The following is a 21,352-nucleotide window of genomic DNA, read 5'->3' on the forward strand; positions in this document are numbered from 1 at the left end:
GATCTTGGGGTTGTGAGTTTGAGCACTGAGTGTAGAGGTTACATAAAAAAATAAAATCTTTAAAAAAAAGAAAGAAAGAAATTTAATACTACATCTTCCTTATAACCTTAGGAAGGTTGCTTCACCTCTCTGAACTTTCTCATCTATAAAACACCAGGTCTTTGCTCAAATATCACCTCCCCAGAGATGTCTTCCCTGCCTGCCTATCTATAATAGCAGCCACCAGGGCATCTGGGTGGCTAAGTTGGTTAAGCTTCTGACTTCGGCCCAGGTCATGATCTTCAGGCCCTGGAATCCAGCCCCACACTGGACTCTGTGCTCAGCGGCAAGTCTGCTTCTCTCTCTCCTTCTCCCTCTGTCCCTTCCCCTACTTGTGTTCTCTCTCTCTCAAATAAATAAGTCTTTAAAATAAAATAAAAATAAAAACAAAATTAAAAAAATAAAATTGTGGTTACCCACCCCCAATATTCTCTCCATTCTACTCCCTTTCATTTTCCACCTCCTGATGTGATTATCTACTGATTTCTCATCTAGTCATTGTCTATCTCCACCCTCCACCCCACCACCAACTGCTCTATCCCTAGCAAGAGGACAGTGCTCTACCTCATATCTGGGGTCACTCTCCTCTCTGCTCTCTGTGCTTCTGCCACTTTGGCCTTTTGCTGGCTCCCCAAATGCTCTACAAGAGAATGGACAAGGAGTGTGCTGAAAAAGAAAACAATACAAACGGGATGTGGAAGAGGAGAAGAGAGAGGGAACTGGAGTTTTCTTCCAGATGGTGAAGGAGAATGCCATCCAAAAGCAGAGGCAACAGGCAGGCATCAGGGCATCACTGGTGCATCTGGGTCATAGAGATATTCAGTTATGAAACATACTGCTTTGAAAGAGTTCTTAGTAGCTCAAGAAATGCTTCTAATGACAAGTTAAAAAAAAAACTGAGATGCAAATCTTTGTCTTTAGTTCTATCTCTACTACATTTAAAAATGCAATGAGTAATATTCTGTGGTGTGTATATATATATTGCTCAGCCATCAAAAAGAATGAAATCTTGCCACTTGCAACAACATGGATGGAGCCAAAGTTTATTATACTAAGCGAAGTCAGCCAGAAAAGACAAATACCACATAATTTCACTCATATGAAAAAACAATTTCACTCATATGTGGACTTTATGAAACAAAACAGATGAACATAGTGGGAAAAATAGAGGCAAACCATAAAAGAGCCTCTTATCTATAGAGAACAAACTGAGTGATGCTGGAGGTAGGTGGCTGGGAGGATGGGCTAAATGGGTGATGGGTACTAAGGAGGCACCTGCTATGATGAGCACTGGGTGTTGTATGTAAGTAAATCACTAAATTCTACTACTGAAACTAATATTACACCTATGTTATCTAACTAGAATTTAAATAAAAACTTTAAAATATAGATATTTGTTTAAAGAAAAATGTAATGAAAGCAAAGGCTGAAAGACAGTATGTCAATACATAGACAATAATAGGATACAGGGGGCACCTGGGTGGCTCAGTGGATTAAAGCCTCTGCCTTCAGCACAGGTCATGATCTCAGGGTCCTGGGCTCGAGCCCCGCATCAGGCTCTCTGCTCAGCAGGGAGCTTGCTTCCCTTCCTCTCTCTCTGCCTGCCTCTCTGCCTACCTGTCATCTCTCTCTCTGTCAAATAAATAAATAAAATCTTTTAAAAATAATAATAATAATAGGATACAGGTATTTTTATATCTTTCTCTCTAATTTTATTTTATTTTATTCAATTGTCTGAAAGAAGTATTACTTCAAAAAATCAAAAAAAAATATGCACTGATAAGTAAAAATTAAAAACAAAAAAAAATAATACTAGACACAGAAGTTGGATTGAAGGAGCTTTCACCCATAGATGGGACAATTAAAGCATCAAAATAAATAACAATATGGGGCACCTGGGTGGATCATTCAGTTAAACAACTGGCTCTTGATTTCATCTCAGGTCATGATCTCAAGGTCGGGGGAAGAGGGGGGATTAAACTGGTATTGGGCTCTGCCACACTCAGTGTGGAGTCTGCTTGAGATTTTCTGACTCTCTCCTTCTGCCCCTCCCTCCACTCACTCGTGTGCCCACTCTCTCTACATAAATAACATACATAGGGGCACCTGGGTGGCTCAGTGGGTTAAAGCCTCTGCCTTCGGCTCGGGTCATGATCCCAGGGTCCTGGGATTGAGCCCCGCATCCGGCTCTCTACTCCATGGGGAGCCTGCTTCCTCCTTTCTCTCTGCCTGCCTCTCTGCCTAGTTGTGATTTCTGTCAAATAAATAAAATATTAAATAAATAAATAAATTACATACATACATACATAAAACAGTAACAGACGAGAATCTACAGAATAAATTATGAATCCATGAATCCATAGTGATATAAATAAGCAAAAGGAAAATTTCTGCTTCACAGCAAAATACAAGCTAACAAATATATGAAGAATGATGATGGAATTAGAAAGTCATCATTTGGAAACCATTGAGAGTAGTAACTAATTCAAGCAGGAATCATCAATGGTTGCTAACACAAGGAAGTTTGGTGGGGATAAATAATTGCCCAGTATTAATTAACGTATTCTCCTCCCCCAAAAAAACCAGAAAAATAGAACCTTTATATGTGTTAGACACTACCTAAGCCAAGTAATGAAAGTCTACTGATACCATTTACCTCCTGATACCATGCACGGAAAAGAACATCATTTCAGTAACATTCCTGCAAAAAATGTACAACCAGAATCTAATCATGACACAACACAAATTGAGGGACATTCTATAAAATAACTTGTATTCATTAAACTTGTATTCATTAAGAATGACAAAGTCGTGAAAAGGAGAGATGGAAGAACTGCCAAGATTAAAATTACCATTGTAAGTCTGAACCTACGTGAAAATAAGAAGTTAATACTGGAACTTGAAAAACAGCTGGGTTGGACTTCCAGTTTCCAGTTCACATACTAGGAGCTTGGAAGTCACCACTCCATCCTAATAAGTAAAAAGCTGAACAAACTGAAAAATCAACAACTCTTCTTGGATCCCTAAAGGAGGTAGGGGCAAACTACTGCCCTCAAGACGGACAGACGGCAAATCCAAAGACTCCCAGATTACCAGAACAGACATACTCAGGAGGACAAACCACCATGGAACCAGGGCCAGAGAAGGAAAAGCTCAGCTGTAACTAACAAATTGCTGGAGGCTCAGTGTGGACAATCTGAGAGTTAAAAACTTCAGGGAGACCCAGTCATGAGGATGGAGCACATTTTTGTTACCTCCAGGAGACTGACCAGTTTTTCACAGAATTATCAGATAAAAATCCCCTCATGCTTCCAGGAACCATACTGAGACACTCCAGGGCACTCTGTTCCTAACAAGACTGAGACATACTATGGAACACTTGCCCTCCTTAATACCACCACATTACCAAAGGCGTATTTACAGCAGTTCCCTTACCCAATACATCATGTCCAGCTCTCAAGAAAAACTTACAAGACAAACCAAAAGGAAAAAAAAAAAAACCACGTAATTTGAAGGGACAGAGTGAGCACAAGAACCAGACATAGCACGAATGCTGGAAATATCAGACTGGAAATTTGAAAGAAGTAGGATTAATGTGCTAAGGGCTCTAACAGATAAAGTAGACAGCATGCAAGCACAGATGGGCAATGCAGAGATGGAAATCCTGAGAAAAAAAACAAAAAGCCCTGAAAGATATTTCAAAAAAAAAAAAAAACCTGTAACAAAAACGAAGAATAGCTTTGATGGGCTTACTAGTAGACTGGACATGGAAAGAATCACTGAGGAAAATATCACTGAGTTTGAGGTATCTCAACAGAAACCTTCAAAATTAAAAAGCAAAGACAATGGGGGCACCTGGGTGGCTCAGTGGGTTAAAGCCTCTGCCTTCGGCTCGGGTCATGATCCCAGGGTCCTGGGATCGAGCCTGCTTCCCCTCCTTCTCTCTCTGCCTGCCTACTTGTAACCTCTGTCAAATAAATAAAAATATTAAAAAAAAAAAAAAAAGCAAAGACAATAAAGACTGAACATCACCAGGCAGAAAATCACTAAGGATGGAGTGGAATTCAACAACACCATCAATCAACTGAATATAACTGACATCCGCAGACTATTTCATCCAGTAACAGCAGAATACACATCTTTCCCAAGACCACATCCTGGGCCATAAAACACCTTAACAAACTCAAAAAACAAAAAGTCATACAAAGTCTGAACCAGTCCACAACTGAATTAAACTAGAAATCTAACAGAAAGATATCTGGAAAATCCCAAAATATATGGAGATTAAACAACTCACTTTTAGGGGCGCTTGAGTGGCTCCGTCGTTAACGTCTGCCTTCAGCTCAGGCCACGATCCCAGGGTACTCAGATTGAGCCTGCACTGGGCTCCCTGCTCAGTGGGAAGCCTACTTCTCCCTCTGCTGTCCCCCCTGTTTCTGTTCCCTCTCACTGTCTGTCAAATAAATTTCAAAATCTTTAAAAAAAAAAATAACAAAAAAACCAAAAACTCACTTCTAAATAATACATGGGTCAAAGAAGAAATCTCAAGAGAAATCTGTAAATATTTTTAAGTAAGTGAAAATGAAACAAGATTTACCAAAATTTGGGGCGCCTGGGTGGCTCAGTGGGTTAAAGCCTCTGCCTTCGGCTCGGGTCATGATTTCAGGGTCCTGGGATCGAGCCCCGCATCGGGCTCTCTGCTCCACAGGGAGCCTGCTTCCTCCTCTCTCTCTGCCTGCCTCTCTGCCTAGTTATGATTTCTCTCTGTCAAATAAAAATATATATATATATATTAAAAAAAAAAGATTTACCAAAATTTGTGGGATGCAACAACAGCAGTGCCTAGAAGGAAATTTATGGTGCTGAATATATTATTTTTCAAAAAAGCTCTAAAATCGGGGCGCCTGGGTGGCTCAGTTGGTTAAGCCGCTGCCTTCGGCTCAGGTCATGATCTCAGGGTCCTGGGATCGAGTCCCGCATCGGGCTCTCTGCTCAGCAGGGAGCCTGCTTCCCTCTCTCTCTCTCTGCCTGCCTCTCTATCTACTTGTGATCTCTCTCTGTCAAATAAATAAATAAAATATTTAAAAAAAAAAAAAGCTCTAAAATCAATAATCTAAGTTACTATTTAGGAAACTTGAAAAATGGAAAACTAAACCCAGAAGAAAAGAAATAACAAGAATTATAGCAAAAAGTGAAGACAGAGAGTCAATAAATAAAATCATTAAAATCAAAAGCTGGTTCTTTAGGGGCACCTGGGTGGCTCAGTGGGTTAAAGCCTCTGCCTTCAGCTCAGGTCATGATCTCAGGGTCCTGGGATCAAGCCCCACATTGGGCTCTCTGCTCAGCAGGCTCTCTCGGCCTGCCTCTCTGCCTACTTGTGATTTCTCTGTCAAATAAATAAATAAAATCTTAAAAAAAAAAAAGCTGGTTCTTTGAAAAGAACAATAGAATTGATAAGCCTACACTTAGGCTGAGAAAAAAGAAAAAGAACACAAATTATCAATATAAGAATGAAAGAGAGGACATCGCTATAGATCCCCATAAAGTCTCCATAATGGACACTGAAAGGATAATAAAGGGGTGCCTGGGTGGCTCAGTGGGTTATGCGTCTGCCTTTGGCTCAGGTCATGATTCCAGTGTCCTGGAATCGAGGGAAGCCTGCTTCTCTCTCTCCTTCTGCCTGCCACTCTCCCTGCTTGTTCTTGCTCTGTCAATTAAATAAACAAATTTTTTTATAAATAAATAAATAAATATAATAAAGGAATACTATGAACAACTCTATGTCCATAAATTTGATAATTTAGATGAAATGGAGCAATTCCTTGAAAAATAAAATCTTCTGAAACTCACACAAGAAGAATTATGAATAGGCCTGTCTCTTTATTAAAGAAATTGAAAAAAATAATTAATAACCTTCTAAAAAATAATAATTAATGACCTTCCAAAACAGAAAGCACCAGGCTCAGATGCATTCACTGGTGAATTCTATCAAATATTTAAGGAAAAAATTACACCAATTCTCTATAATCTCTTGCAGAGGATAGAAGCAGAGGGAACACTTCCTACTTTATTCTATGAAACAAGAGTTACCCCAATACCAAAACCAGATAAAGACATTACAGGAAAAGGAAACTACTGATCAATTATCTCTCATGAACACAAAAGCAAAAATCCTCAACAAAATATTAACAAATCAGTATTACACAACATGATCAAAATCAGTGGGATTTATCCCAAATATGAAAAGGCTGGTTCAACATTCAAAAATCAATTAATGTAATCCATCAGAAGAACAAGCTAAAAATGAAAAATCACAGTTGTATCAAAGATGCAAAAAAAAATTTGACAAAATCTAACACGATAAAAACTATCAGTAAACTAAGAAAAGAGGGGCAACTCCCTCAACTTGATAAAGAATACCTACAAAAAACCTACAGCTAATGTCATTCCTTTTTTTTTTAAAGATTTTATTTATTTATTTTGAAAGAGGAGGCAAGAGCGAACCTGTGCAAGTGCAGGGGCGGGAGGGGCGGGAGAGGCGGGAGAGGCGGGGCAGAGGGAGAGAAGAGGGAGAAAAGCAGACTCCCCGCTGAGCAATAAGCCCAATGTGGGGGCTCGATCCCAGGACCCTGAGATCATGACCTGAGCTAAAGGCAGAGGCTTCAGCACTGAGCCACCCACGCACCCCTCTAATGTCATTCTTAATGGTGAGAAACTAGGAATTTCCCACTAAGAGCAGGAAGAAGCTAAGGATGTCTGCTCTCACCACTCCTTTTCAACATGATTCTGCAAGTCCTAGCTAATGCAGTAAAACAAGAAAATGAAATAAAAGGCATATATATTTGGAAGGAAACAGTGAAACTGTCTTTATTCACAGATGTTATGATCATCTATGTAGAGAAATCAAAAGAACTGATATGTCTTGATATGGAAGCCAGACTTCCTTGAAACTAAAATCCTGCTCTGTGAAAAATTCTATCAAAAGAATGAGAAAAAAAAAAAAAAAAAGAATGAGAAGATAAGTTCAATACTAAGAAAATATTTGGAAAAGATACATCTGATAAAGGAGTGTTATCCAAAATGTGTAAAGAACTCTTAAAATTCAGCAGTAAGAAAACAACCTGATTAAAAATGGGCCAAAGATCTTAATAGATACCTCACCAAAGAAGATATTCAGATAGCAGTATGAAAAGATGCTCCACTCATCATACGTCATCAGGGAAATATGCTAACTTAAATGAGATAGCACTATACACCTATTAGAATTACCAAACCCAAAACACTAGTAACACCGAACACTGACAAAGATGTGAAGCAAAAGGAACTCTCATTCATTGCTGGTGGAAATGCAAAATGGTATAGCTACTCTGGAAGACAGTCTGACAGTCTCTTACAAAACTAAACATATTCTTACCATATGGTCCAGAAATTGTGCTCCTTGGTATTTATCCTAGAAAGCTGGAACTAATGCCCACTCAAAAGCCTGCACATGAATATACAGCAGCTTTATACATAATTGCCAAAACCTGGAAGCAACCAAGATGTCCTTCACCATGTTGGATAAATACACCGTGGTACAACCAAGTGGAATAATATTCCGCACTACAGAGAAGTGAGCTATCATGAAGATAAATAGAAGAGCCTTAAATGCATATTACTAAGTGAAATAAGCCCAACCCATAAACGCTAAATACTGTGTGGTTCCAACTACATGACATTCTGGAAAAGGAAAAAATACAGAGACAGTAAAACGGTCAGTAATTTCCAGGGGTTTCTGAGGGAGGGATGAACAGGTGAAGCCCAGAGGATTTTCAGGGCAGTGAAAAGCTCTGTATGATACTGTTACAGTAGATACATGTCATTGTGCATTTGTCTGAACACACAGAATGAACAACACCAAGCATGAGCTCTAATGGAAATGATGGACTTTGAGTGATTATAATGTGCCAATTATAGCTCCATCAACTGTAACAAAAGTACCACTCTGATGGGGGGAGGTTCCTAATGGGGGAGGTTATCCATGTGTAGGCAACAAGTGTATCAGAACTCTCTGTGCCTGCCTCTTAGTTTTGTTGTGAAACTAATACTGCCCTTAAAAAATAAAGTCTTACATATGGAAAAAAAAAAATACTGGCAAGCTCCCTGCCAATACTACCATTTACCATCAAAACAAAAGAAGTCCCTTCTAGGAGACCTGGTTACATGAACACCAATGTCCACACATACCCACCATCTCCCCATGCCCTCCTGAAAAACAAGTAAATGATTTCAAAATATTGGGGGGTGCCTGGGTGGCTGAGTCAGTTAAGCGTCTGCCTTCACCTCAGGTCATAATCCTAGGGTCCTGGGATGGAGCCCAGAGTCAGGCAGGGGTCTGCTTCTGCCTCTACCCCTCCCCCTGCTCATGCTCTCTTTCTCTCAAATAAATAAAATCTTTTTTTAAAATGGGGATATCTGCATCATTTCTAAAAATAGTTTCCATCTTCATGTCAAAAATGGAGAAAATTCTGCTACATATGCAAGAGATAGAACCAAACTGTAGTCACTAAGGAATTAATTCACATCTACCCTTCCTGAAGTTGTTCAATGTTTTAAGAAGTTATAATTTTCCAGGCAGCTCGCGGGAGAAATAAAACAGAGCCTTTCTGCTCAAGGTAACCAAAAGCTTCCACAAGCTGTTTCCCAGAGGGTGCAAAGATACGTGAGCCATTCCAAAGAAAAAGTGAAAGAGATAGTAAGTCTCTCCCTGAGACAAACTGTGCTGCTACAGCATCAGGAGAGAGCATTAATTTGAACCACAGTGTTCAGAGATGAAGAAAAAATTAAGTAAAGAAACCAGTCTCTGGCACAATATTTTTAGTTAAAAGGAAAAAAAATTGGGAAACATAATAGAGATGAAGAGTTAAGTCTAGTCATGGTCCCACCCCCCCCTCCTCTCCATCAGGCACCTAAATTACTCAACAGTAATATAAATCTAGTTAGCAAGGCTTCAAGCTTAAGATCTGTGAAGAGCTAATTCTATACCAAGAATCAGATGATCACCAGCAGTACAAAAAGAAATGTAATGCCACACCAATTTTAGACCAGAAGCAATGTAAAACTAATCTGTCTTATCCAAAGACAAAAAGAAACATTTGGATCTTAATGTACAAGCACTCTTCATAAAAAAAAAAAAAAAATCACAAAGTCAACTAAGATATCAAGCAAAATAATAATTGGGACATAAATGGCCTGGTGATAAGCACAGAAAAATACTAATAGAAATATTTAGGGACTGTCTACTAAACTTTCCAGCAACAAATATAGTATTTTTAAAACCCTACTCAAACCAGCTACAGCTTCCATCACAATCATGGCAGATGTAATGGAGTTGCTCAGGCCCTGCATCGACGCTAGCACTCCAGCTCAGTTCATCAACTGGCCCACTGGAGTTTGGGAAAGATACACCCACTAGGAAAAAGTGGAAACGCTGAATTGAAAGAGCCCCAGGATGAAGAAATCTCTTGAATCACGGAATTAGTTGGAAGACTAACAGCCAAAACAACTATCATGTGTGTGTCTTATGTCCAGTTTAAAAAGATAACCAGCCATCCTTTCGATCTTGAACTTTACAGTCAAACTGTGAAAATTACCCATGAGTTCCCTCAGCTTTTTCCTCTGGGGGTGGTACACTATGACTGATCTTGGTTGTGAATGAGCTATGTTGAAAACTATTTTAAAAGGACCCTGATTTTTGAGGGAGAGAGTTCTATAGTTTCTAATATTGAATTTGCTCTTTTAAGATTTTATTTATTTATTTGACAGAGAGAGAGACAGCGAGAGAGGGAACACAAGCAGGGGGAAGTAGGAGAGGGAGAAGCAGGCCACCCGCCAAGCAGGGAGTCCAATACAGGGCTCAATCCCAGGACCCTGGGATCATGACCTGAGCCAAAGACAGACACTTAACAACTGAGCCACCCAGATGCCCCAATTTGCTTTTTTACAATTTCATTTACTTAACTTTAGATATTCCAGTCAGCAGCTTTTGATGGTACTTTTGATGTCAGCAGCTTATTGATAGTACTAATCTAAGTTCTCTTATAAAGAATCCTTTCCCCTCTCTCTCTGCCTGCCTCTCTGCCTACTTGTGATCTCTGTCAAATAAATAAATTAAAAAAGAAAAAGGAGGGGAGTGTGCCTGGGTGGCTCAGTGGGTTAAGCCTCTGTCTTTGGCTCAGGTCATGATCCCAGTGTCCTGGGATTGAACCCCGCATTGGGCTCTCTGCACAGTGGGAAGCATGCTTCCCCTCTCTCTCTGCTTGCCTCTCAGCCTACTTGTGATCTGTTTGTCGAATAAAAAAACAAAAAATAAAAAGAATCCTTTCCCCCATATATGGTCAGACTAGATATAAGAACAAACCAAACTCTGAGTTTGGTTTTCTGTTTTATTAATAAAAATTAAATGGTACATACTATTGGTCATAGTCATTGCCTACTGGTCATTGCCATTGGTCAATGCCTATTCATTTAGGCATATAATCAAGTTCAAACTTGGAATTTCAGAGCCAGAAGGTCAGGTCTTAGACCTACCAAATGAAACCTTGGGTCAATTGTATTAAAGATTTACTAGCTATCTCACAGTATGCCATATTAATTACTTTTTTTGACACTCCCTACAAGAAACGATTTTGATAAAATAAAATAAAAATAAAAATAAATAAAGAAACAATTTTGATAAAGCCCATCTGGGTGGCTAAGTCGGTTGAGTGTCCTACTCTTGATCTCAGTTCACATCTTGATCTCACAGTCATGAGTTCAAGCCCTGTTTTGGGCTCTATGCTGGGTGTGGAGCCTACTTTAAAAATACATATATTCTGATGAATTAAAAGAGCAACAGAGCCCAACATCTTCTGTAATTTAAGAAGTATCTCATTCGGGAGATTTTAAAACTAAGCATTTATTAACGCTGAACAAGGGATACATGATCATTAAAAGTTACTGGAATCATTAATTCTTTTCTCCCTTTTGACAATAATTTTCCTTACCGTGGAATCTGTTTACCCCAAAGTAATCTGGGGGTTGACAGGGAGGGATGTGGCAAGTGTAGACAGAGGGTGATACAGAATAGCTGTGATGAACCGTATAGCCAGTTAGGTTTTATGGCTTGACTCATCACCTTCAGTGAGGAGATAAACTAATTCTAAATACACTTAGATTGTAAATTATACCAAAATAATTTATTTTAAATTAATATAACCTTAAACTTCAACTTTCATCATCCCCAAATACTCTGCAAACTACTCAAGGGATATTGGCATAGCCGCTTATTGTAAAGGTTTCTATTTTAGGAAGTGACAGCAATTCCTATTGAAGTCAGTTAAACTGAAATTCAACTGAAATGTAGGAGGGACATCAGCTAGCACCAATAATATATATTACTATTGTCTCAAACGCCAGAGAAGGGATCAGTCCTCAGCTACACTGCAAACTCAGTGTGATTAAATATTAAAAGTGCCTGCTTGAAACCTTCCACTGAGCTACCACGTTTAGTAAATTGGACCAAATGAATAGATTATCTTGCTTTCTGCTGAATGAGTACTTTCTGTTAATGATTTACAGTACATATGTCTAGTCCCAACTCACTTCTCAGCTGCACAACATCTGTACCCGGATGTCCTACCAGCACTTCAATTTGAACAAGTGCGGTTTGAACTAGTGTAGCTCCCCTGCCATATGTTCTCTGATTTTTTGGTAATAATTTTACTAAGATACAGATCATATATCCAATCTACCTATTTCAAATGTATAATTCAAGGGCCTTTGGTATATTCACAGAGTTGGGCAACCACCATCACAATTTCAAAACATCTTTATCACCCCAAAAAAGAAATTCTGCACCATCTGCTCATCATGGCCTAATCCCTCCAGGACCACTGCTTACCCCCAAGCCCTAAGCAACCACTACTCCTAATCTACTTTCTGCCTCTACAGATAAGCCTATTCTGTACATTTCATATAAATGGAATCATGTAATATGTGGTCTTTTGTAATTGGCTTTTTTCACGTAGCATATTTTCAAAGTTTATTTATACTGTAGCATGTATCAATAGTTCATCCCTTTTTGTGGCCAAATAATATTCCACTAAACCAAATGTTGTTCATCCATTCATCAGTCGGTGGACTGTTAGGCGGTCTCCACTATTTGGCTATAATGAATAATGTTATTATGAACATTCATGTATGTTTTTCTGTATATGTATGTTTTCATTTCTATTGGGTATGTACCTAGGAATGGAATTGCAGTGTCAAATGATAAAAATGTTTAATTTGGGGCACCTGGGTGGCTCAGTATGTTAAGTCTCTGCCTTTGGCTCAGATCATGATCTCAGGGTCCTGGGATCAAGCCCCGCATCAGGTTCTCTGCTCAGCAGGGAGCCTGCTTCTGCCCCGACCCCCCTCTGCCTGCCTCTCTGCCTACATGTGATCTTTCTCTGTCAAATAAATAAATAAAATCTTTTTTAAAAAATTTTTTAAGTTTAATTTTTTGAGGAACTGACAAACTGTTTTTCAAAGTGGCTGCACCATTTTCTAACCTCACCAGTAGTATATGAGTATTCTAATTTCTCCATATCCTCAATAACACTTACTATCTGAATTTTTTATTATAGTCATCATCATGGGTGCAAAGTAGTACTTCACTATGGCTTTGACTTGCCCTGTTTATTTTAAGGCTACCATAAGCCACCCATTTGCCCGGAAATGCTTGAATGCATCCTTCCATTGCCAGTTCCATGCATCGCTGCCATTGCCACTATAAGTTCAGATGACTGTCATCTCTCACCTGAACTACTACAATAGCCATAGTAAGTAACTGGACCTCCCTGTTTCCAGTCTCTTCCCTTGACTCAGTCCAAACAGTTATATTAAACATCAGTTGTAATCATTATACTATAAAGCTTGAAAACCTGTGATATATATAAAAAGGGGAAAACTTCCTGCAAAGCATACAGTAGGGAAACAAGGCAAACACTTCCTAAGTGATCAGTGTTAAGATTACCAGTGATGTCATGTGGATATCATGAGTCTTTTTTTTTAATGGTTTATTTATTTATTGACAGGGCCCCTGGGTGGCTCAGTTGATTAAGTATCTGCGTTCAGCTCAGGTAGTGATCTCAGGGTCCTGGGATAGAGCCCCAAGTCAGGGCTCCCTACTCAGTGTATCTCCCTCTCCCTCAGCCCCTGCTCCTGCCCCCACTCCTGTGCTTGCTGGCTCTCTCTCTCAAATGAATAAATAAAATCTTTTTTTTTTTAATTTTTTTAAAGATCTATTTAGTGGGGTGCCTGGGTAGCTTGGTTGGTTAAGCATCCAACTCTTGATTTCGGCTCAGGTCAGGGGACTGAGCCGGGGACTGAGCCCCACAATGGGCTCTGCACCCAGTGCAGAGTCTGCTTGTCCCTCTCCCTCTGCCCCTCCCCCTTTGTTCGTGCTCTCTCTCTGTCAAATAAATACATATAAAATAATAAATATTTATTTATTTGAGAGAGAGAACAGGGGAAAGGGGAGAGGAAGAGACAGACTCTCAGTCTAATGTGATGTGATAAGGGCACTGGCCTTATCACTGACTTACTTCTGTGGTATTTTTCCAATACCCTTAACTCCAGTCTAATTATGACAAAACATGAGACAAACCCAAATTGAGGGACTCTGCCAATTATCTGATCAGCACCCATCAAAACTTTGAAAGTCGAGAAAAACAAGGAAACACTAAAAAACTCACAGAGCAGAATAGACTAAGGAGATATAACAACTAAATATATGTCAGATTGTTGATCAGCTCCTGGAACAGAAAAAAGGTATCAATGAAAGAACTGGCAAAGGTAAAGAGAAAAGTCTTGAAAGCAGAAGAGAAAAAGAACATATTACATACTGGGGAACAAGACCAAATACTGCATACTTGTCAACAGAAATTACAAAGGCCAATTGACTTTGGGGAGGGTATGTGATATGGTGAGTGCTGTGAAGTGTGTAAGCCTGACGATTCACAGACCTGTACCCCTGGGCAAATAATACATTATATGTTAATAAAAATAATTAATTAAAAGAAAAAAAGTTACAAAGGCCGAAAGAGAGATGAATAACTTCTTTAAAGCAAAGAAAAGGAGAAATTCTATAATCAACAGAAATATCCTTCAAGAAAACAGGATAAAATAAAAACTTATGCCAATAAAGAAAAACAAAGAGAATTCATCACCAGCAGACCCACCTTACAAAAAATGATGAAGAAAGAAGTTCCTGAGACTGACGGAAATGACATCAGAGGGAAACTTGGATCTTTAGGAACAAAGAGTAGGAAATGGTACATATGTGGGTGAATATAAAAAACTATATGGTAAAAAAAGCAAACAAACAATTATATTGTCAAAAAAACTGTCTTAATTTCTCTAAAACATATGAATATTAAAATAAAAATTATAAGTTGTAGGTTTTAATGAAACTTATTAAAAGCAACAGGTGGTATAAATACTGGACTTACATGGTTGTAAAATGTCTCCATTTTTATATGAATTGATAAAATATTAATACTAAATAAACTATAAAAAGTTAATAGTATGAATTGCGATCCTTAGAAAAACTGCTAAATGTTGAAAAGAGTTATAGCTACCAAGACAATAAATTAAAATGGATACTAAAAATTATTCAAGCTATCCAAAAAAAAAGATAAGAGAACTGGAACCAAAAGAATTAACAGAAAACAAAACAAAAACTGGAGACCCAAATCCAATCATATCAATAATTACATGAAACGTTTTCTATTTAAGCATTCCAATTAAAAGGCAAAGATTGTCAGGATGAATAAAAGAGACCCAATTATAAGCCTCTGGAGAGATGCACCTTAATTTTACACAGATAAATGAAATTAACTTAATAGAAAAAGATCTATCTTGCAAATTAAGCGTAAGAAGTCTGTAGTGACCTTATTAATGTAATATAAAGTGGGCTCTGAGGTAAAGAGTACTACCAGATATAGAGAAGGATATTCACTAATGATAAAAAAGGTTCATTCACCATGAAGCCAGTATTTACAAATGTATACAAACATAACAAATCTCAAAATACATGAAGTAAAAATTTACAAAGACTAAAGGAAAAATAAACTGATCCCACCATCATGGTAAAAGTTAATACTCTTTCTCAGTAATCGATGGGAAAAAGAAGACCAAAATTCAGTAAAGATAAAGAAGATCCAAAAACACTATCTTCAACCTTGCGTTAGCTGACATTTATATAACCCCAAAACCACAGAATACATACTTCATTAGTGCCACAGGCTAGATCATAAAACAAGTACCAATCAGTTTACAAGGAATGAAATTAGAGAGTCTGTTCTCTGACTACGATGTAATTAAATTTAAAATCAGTAACAATAAGATGTGTAAGAAAATTCCAGATACTTGGAAATTAAAGAATATATTATTAAACAACCCATAGGTCAAAGACTGAATCACAAATTATAAAATATTTTATAACGAAGGATAATAAAACTACAAAATATCAAAATTTGTGGGATGCAGCAAAAGCAATTTTAGAAAGATTTTTATAGCTTTACATGCTGTTATTAGAAAAGAAGGGTTTCAAATCAATGTCATACAAAAAGCTATCAAGAACAAAATAAATCCAAAATAGAAGAAAGGAAAATATAAAATCAGAAATTATGAAGTAGGACTCAGGAAACAGCAAAAAGTAAAGAAGCCAAAGCTGATTTTTTTTTTTTTTTAAGATTTATTTATTTGACAGATAGAGATTACAAGTAGGCAGAGAGGCAGGCAGAGAGAGAGGAGGAAGCAGGCTCCCAGCTAAGCAAAGAGCCCGATGCGGGGCTCGATCCCAGCACCCTGGGACCATGACCTGAGCTGAAGGCAGAGGCTTTAACCCGCTGAGCCACCCAGGCGCCCCGCCAAAGCTGATTCTTTGAAATGATCACAAAACTGCTAAACCCCTAGACAGATTAAGACAAAAAGATACATAAAATCACCAGTATCAGAAATAAAAGTGGGGTTATTACTATATATGTTACAGACATTTGAAGAATAAGAAAATATGACAAATTCATGCCAAAAAACGTACCAACTTTGATGAAATGGGGAAAATTTCTTAAAAATACAACTTAACAAAACTGAAATCAAATGAAATGGGAAATCCGTATAGTCCTAGGTCTATTAAATAAGTTGAATTCCTCATCAAAACCCTTCTCACAGGGAACATTCCAGGCCCAAATGGTTTCAATTAGTAAATTATATCAAATATTGAAGACCCACCAACCTTATATAAGTAATTTCAGTATTCCCAACCATTTTACAAGTCTACCACAACCCAAATACCCAAACTTCAAGAAGTAAACAGAAAAGCAAGTATCCAATTCAGTTTGTTCAAAAGTCAACCGAGGGGCGCCTGGGTGGCTCAGTGGGTTAATCCTCTGCCTTCAGCTGAGGTCAGGATCTCAGGGTCCTGGGATGGAGCCCCGCATCGGGCTCTCTGCTCAGCAGAGAGCCTGCTTCCCCCTCTCTCCCTGCCTCTCTGCCTACTTGTGATCTCTGTCTGTCAAATAAATAAATAAAATCTTTAAAAAAAAAAAAAAAGTCAACCAAGTGGAGGAGGCTGGAGACGTTTCTGTAAGAGTTGGCAGCCCACCTATGCCCAAACGCTGCTACCATACTCTGCCCGCAGCTGAAACGTTAACATACCTCAGAAATAACAAGGAGCACTTGACTCTGCTTATCCCATGTTGTTGACACCCAATCCGACTCTTCGTCCAGCTGCGGGGGAGGAAGGAAAATCGTATCCATGAAAAAGTACAGCTACCTTTCTAGAAAACACTCTGGAAGGTTCTTCTTCAAACAAGTTTTCTGGCAAATGGGTAATAAATGGGACCCTTCCGTGAAAGCAGTGAGTTCTGGCAAACGGAGACGCCGCGAACTGCCCCCAGCCCCGCCCGCCGTGCCTCCTACACAGCCCGGTCGACCCTCAGCAGACCCTCCGTCCGGGCTGAGCGGCGCTGGTGGGCCCCACGCGTGACCACCTGCATCACCGTTCCCAGCAACAACTCCCCCAGGCCCATGCCCTCTGGGAGGGGGGCCCTCGGTGTACCTCCTTCCCTGGAACTAACTACAACCTCCAGGGAGGAAACGGGGGAACCGGGGTCAGGTTCAAGGAGCAGGGGAGAACTGTGCCTAATAGGCCGAGGGAAGATGGCGCCCGCCTGGGTTTCCGCTGGCCCGACGCTTGGCAAGCCCGGCCTCCTCAAGAGCGGAAACCCAAGACAGACTTAGTGAAGGGGCCGAAACCAGTATGCTGGGTACTGGGGGAGAAAAAAAGCCGGGGGATGGTGGGAGGCCTCTCGGGCCTCTTGGAGCCCTCGGCTCGGCAGATCCGAGGACGTCCAGGAACCCCAGCTCAGAAGCGACGCCCAGGTTCGCACACCCCGTGCCTATAAATTTCCAGGCCTCCCTGGGCTGTCCCCCTCTTCCCAGCCTGGAGGCCCTGTGCTCTTCTGTGTGTTCAGTTAGGATAAAAAATGAACGTGAAGAAACCTCAACTGAGAAACTTACCGAACCCTTCAGGCCTCGTCAGGTCAGCTCACAACTCCCTCCGCCTCACCGGTAACCATTCCCGCCGTTCCTCTGCGCATGCGCTAAAGCCCTGGGCGCGCCCTCTACTGATCAAACGGGGGGTTTCGCCCCCTATGATCCAACACAACCTTCGACACTGCGCATCGCGCTTTCCCCATTCGGTTTCCGGTGTGAGCGACCTGGCCTACCTACCTCCGTCACTTACCTCTTTAGACCTTGAGCCCAGCACCGTTCCACGTAAGCGCGCTTCTGAGGTCAGGCTTTTAACCGCATCCCTAGTCTGAAGCATGCACTTTGCTTCCACTGCCCTGAGTGAGGTGGAGATGAGGGGTGAGGTGGGAAGCTTGTTCTTCCCAGTCATTTTTCTTGTTATCAAACTTTTGGTACGTATTTAAGCTTCCCCTGCTACTACCCAGACCCCAAATATGTGTCCAAGAAGACAGACATAGACTTTGCCTTCAGAGAGCTCAGAACCCCACTGGGATTGCAGATGTGTAATATTAATAAAGGGTAATCCCACTAAAATTGAGTCTGGAGGCCAGAAAGGGGAGCTCTCAAACCCTACTACCCCTGTCAATTGTAGACGCAACAGGAAGAAACATAACTTTCAGGTGGATACTACTTGACTACCCCTCCAGGAGAAAGAAAGAAAGAAACGTTTTCTCCTACCCAGCAACACCCCAGCCAATGAGAGACTGTCACAGCTCAGCCAATGAAAAGTCACTACACTTCAAACTCCCAGGTGGCACCAGTGAAGATCTGTGTTTACAAAAGACCCCCAACTCCTACCCCTCCTCTATAAAAAAGTAGTTTGGGGCGCCTGGGTGGCTCAGTGGGCTAAGCCTGTGCCTTCGGCTCAGGTCATGATCTCAGGGTCCTGGGATGAGTCCTGCGTCCTGCGTCGGGCTCTCTGCTCTGCAGAGAGCCTGCTTCCTCTCTCTCTCTGCCTGCCTCTCTGCCTACTTGTGATCTGTCAAATAAATAAATAAATAAAATCTGTTTAAAAAAAATAAAAAAGTATTTTCCCCTTTTTTCTCGGACTTGTCTGTGGTTTTGCCATAGCTTGCTTGTCCTGAATTGCAATTCACTGTCCTGAAAAAAAAACTCATTTTTTGCTGGTAAAATCACTGATAGTTTTGTCTTTAAGGTTAACCATACTTGATGATCAGAAGTGGGATCCAGAGAAGACAACCCCCACCCCACCCCCAACAACTCCAAAGCTGGTGAGCAAACACATAGCAGTACCCACAGAGCCAGTTGAGCTCACTGCTTTCTTGAGGACCCTGGAGTTTGAGGCTAAGTTTTTCTCCTGGATTTCAAGCTCCACTCTCTGTGTTTTCAGCTCTCTAGGCATTACTTAGGGTCTGTTTTAAGACTTTGTTCTCTCTAAGACTACTTATTTGGACATTGTTCCAACTCTGGTTTGGAATTAGACTGCTTCCTGTTGCAATTGTGTTGTCTAGGAATTGTTCTCTTTGCTCTAAAGAGAAACCTCGGGGTGCCTGGGTGGCTCAGTGGGTTAAGCCTCTGCCTTCCGCTCGGGTCATGATCTCAGGGTCCTGGGATCAAGTCCTGCATCTGGCTCTCTGCTTGGCAGGGAGCCTGCTTCCTCCTCTCTCTCTCTCTCTCTCTCTTTGCCTGCCTCTCTGCCTACTTGTGATCTCTCTCTGTCAAATAAATAAATAAAATATTTTAAAAATAAATAAATAAAGAGAAACCTCTAAGAAATTGGATTCCCAGTCATCCAAACCCTTTGAGGCTGCTCTGCCCCTTCTGGGACCCTGGTCCGTATTTTGACACACTTCTAACTAAATGGAGCGACTTGACCAAAAGTGTTTTAGAACTCCAATAGCAGTGATGGGGAACTTTCAATCTCTCCAAAGTTGTTTTAGTCAAAATTAAATTAGAAAGCTACAGCTCAAAAACACAAACAAAAACCTGAGTGGGATGCCTATTGTAATCGGTCCTTTGAAGCTTACAATTGTTTTCGGGATTCTAAATATGCCTCTTTGCAAAATACTATTTCTATTTTTTTTAAGATTTTATTTATTACTTATTTGACAGATCACAAGTAGGCAGAAAGGCAGGCAGAGAGAGGGGGGAAGCAGGCTCCCTGCTGATCAGAGAGTCTGATGTGGGGCTCGATCCCAGGACCCTGGGATCATGACCTGAGCCGAAGGCAGAGGCTTAACCCACTGAGCTACCCAGGTGCCCCTCAAAATACTATTTCTAAATTAACTGAGACAAGTGAATGAACAATTGAAAGAAGAACGTCTTCTCAGGCCTCTTTCCCCTCCCCCCAACCTCTTTTTTTTTTTTAAGATTTTATTTATTTATTTGACAGAGAGAGATCACAAGTAGGCAGAGAGGCAGGCAGAGAGAGAGGAGGACGCAGGCTCCCTGCAGAGCAGAGAGCCCGATGCAGGGTTCGATCCCAGGACCCTGAGATCATGACCTGAGCCGAAGGCAGCGGCTTAATCCACTGAGCCACCTAGGCGCCCCAATCCCCCCAACCTCTTTTTATCTCAAGACACTTGGCAGCCTCTGGTGCCTTTTTCCTTTGCACAGTCCCCACCTCCTCTGTATCCACTGTTCCCTGGTTCTAATTCTTCCACTGAACTTCCCTTTTCCTGAAACTCTCTCCATCTCCCTCCTCTCCTTAGTCTATGAAAACCTGCCCCTTTTATTTTTTATTATTCTTTGGGGCAGGAAGCATCTTGAGAGAGAAGGAGAGAATCCCAACCAGGCTCTGAGCTGGGCATCATAAGTAGGATGCAGGACTTGATCTCACAACCCTGAGCTGAAATCAAGAGTCAGACACTTAACCAACTGAGCCACCTAGATGCCCCACACCTGCCCCCTTTTAAAGTTAAGTCCTCTGAGGAGCCAAATAAACTCCAAATTTCTAAGGTTCCCTAGACTAAGGCCAAACTGTGAGCCATAGTCAAAGAGTTTCCTAAGATACGGTGCACCTGGGTGGCTCAGTCATTATGTGTCTGCCTTGGGCTCAGGTAGTGGTCCCAGGGTCCTGGGATCGAGCCCCACATCAGGCTCCCCACTCGCCAGGAAGCCTGCTTCTACCTCTCCCATTCCCCCTATTTGTGTTCCCTCTCTCACCGTCTCTCTCTCTCTCTCTCTGTCAAATAAAAAAAATCTTTAAAAAAAAAAATTTCCTAAAATAACTTGTGGCTGCATAATTCCAATTTGCCTCTTCCTTCACCTGGCATTCACTTTTCTCTGTGTCTTGTGTGTCCCTTACAATGTTGGACACTCATTAAATTTAGGGTTCCCTCAGATAACGCAGGTTGATTTCATCTCCAGATCCTTCATTACATGTGAAAAACCCTTTTTTCCCAAATAAGGTCACATTCGCAGATTCTAGGATGTGGACATATTTTTTTTAATTCCAATAGATTTAACATACAATGTTATATCAGTTTCAGGTGTACAATATATTCAACAATTACATACATTCAACAATTGTATACATTATTCAGTGTTCATCATAAGCATACTCTTAATCCCCCTCACCTATTTCACTCATTCCCCCCACCTACCTACTCTCTGGTAACCATCAGTTTGTTCTCTATAGTTAAGAGTCTGTTTGGTTGTCCCTTTTCCTCTTTGTTTGCTTTGTTCCTTAAATTCCCTAAGCATTGTATGCTCTAGATCCTTCCCTGTTGTTGTAAATTACAACATTTCTTTC

The 21,352-nt window shown here is 40.5% G+C and overlaps 1 pseudogene; it reads left to right on the forward strand.

The window, feature by feature from the left end:
• Nucleotides 1-9,391: 9,391 nt before the first annotated feature.
• Nucleotides 9,392-9,720, forward strand: LOC123930763 (annotated as a pseudogene).
• The last annotated feature ends 11,632 nt before the right edge of the window (nucleotides 9,721-21,352 follow it).

The sequence above is a fragment of the Meles meles genome, chromosome 19 (assembly GCF_922984935.1).
Source record: "Meles meles chromosome 19, mMelMel3.1 paternal haplotype, whole genome shotgun sequence".
Classification (NCBI taxonomy): Eukaryota; Metazoa; Chordata; class Mammalia; order Carnivora; family Mustelidae; genus Meles; species Meles meles.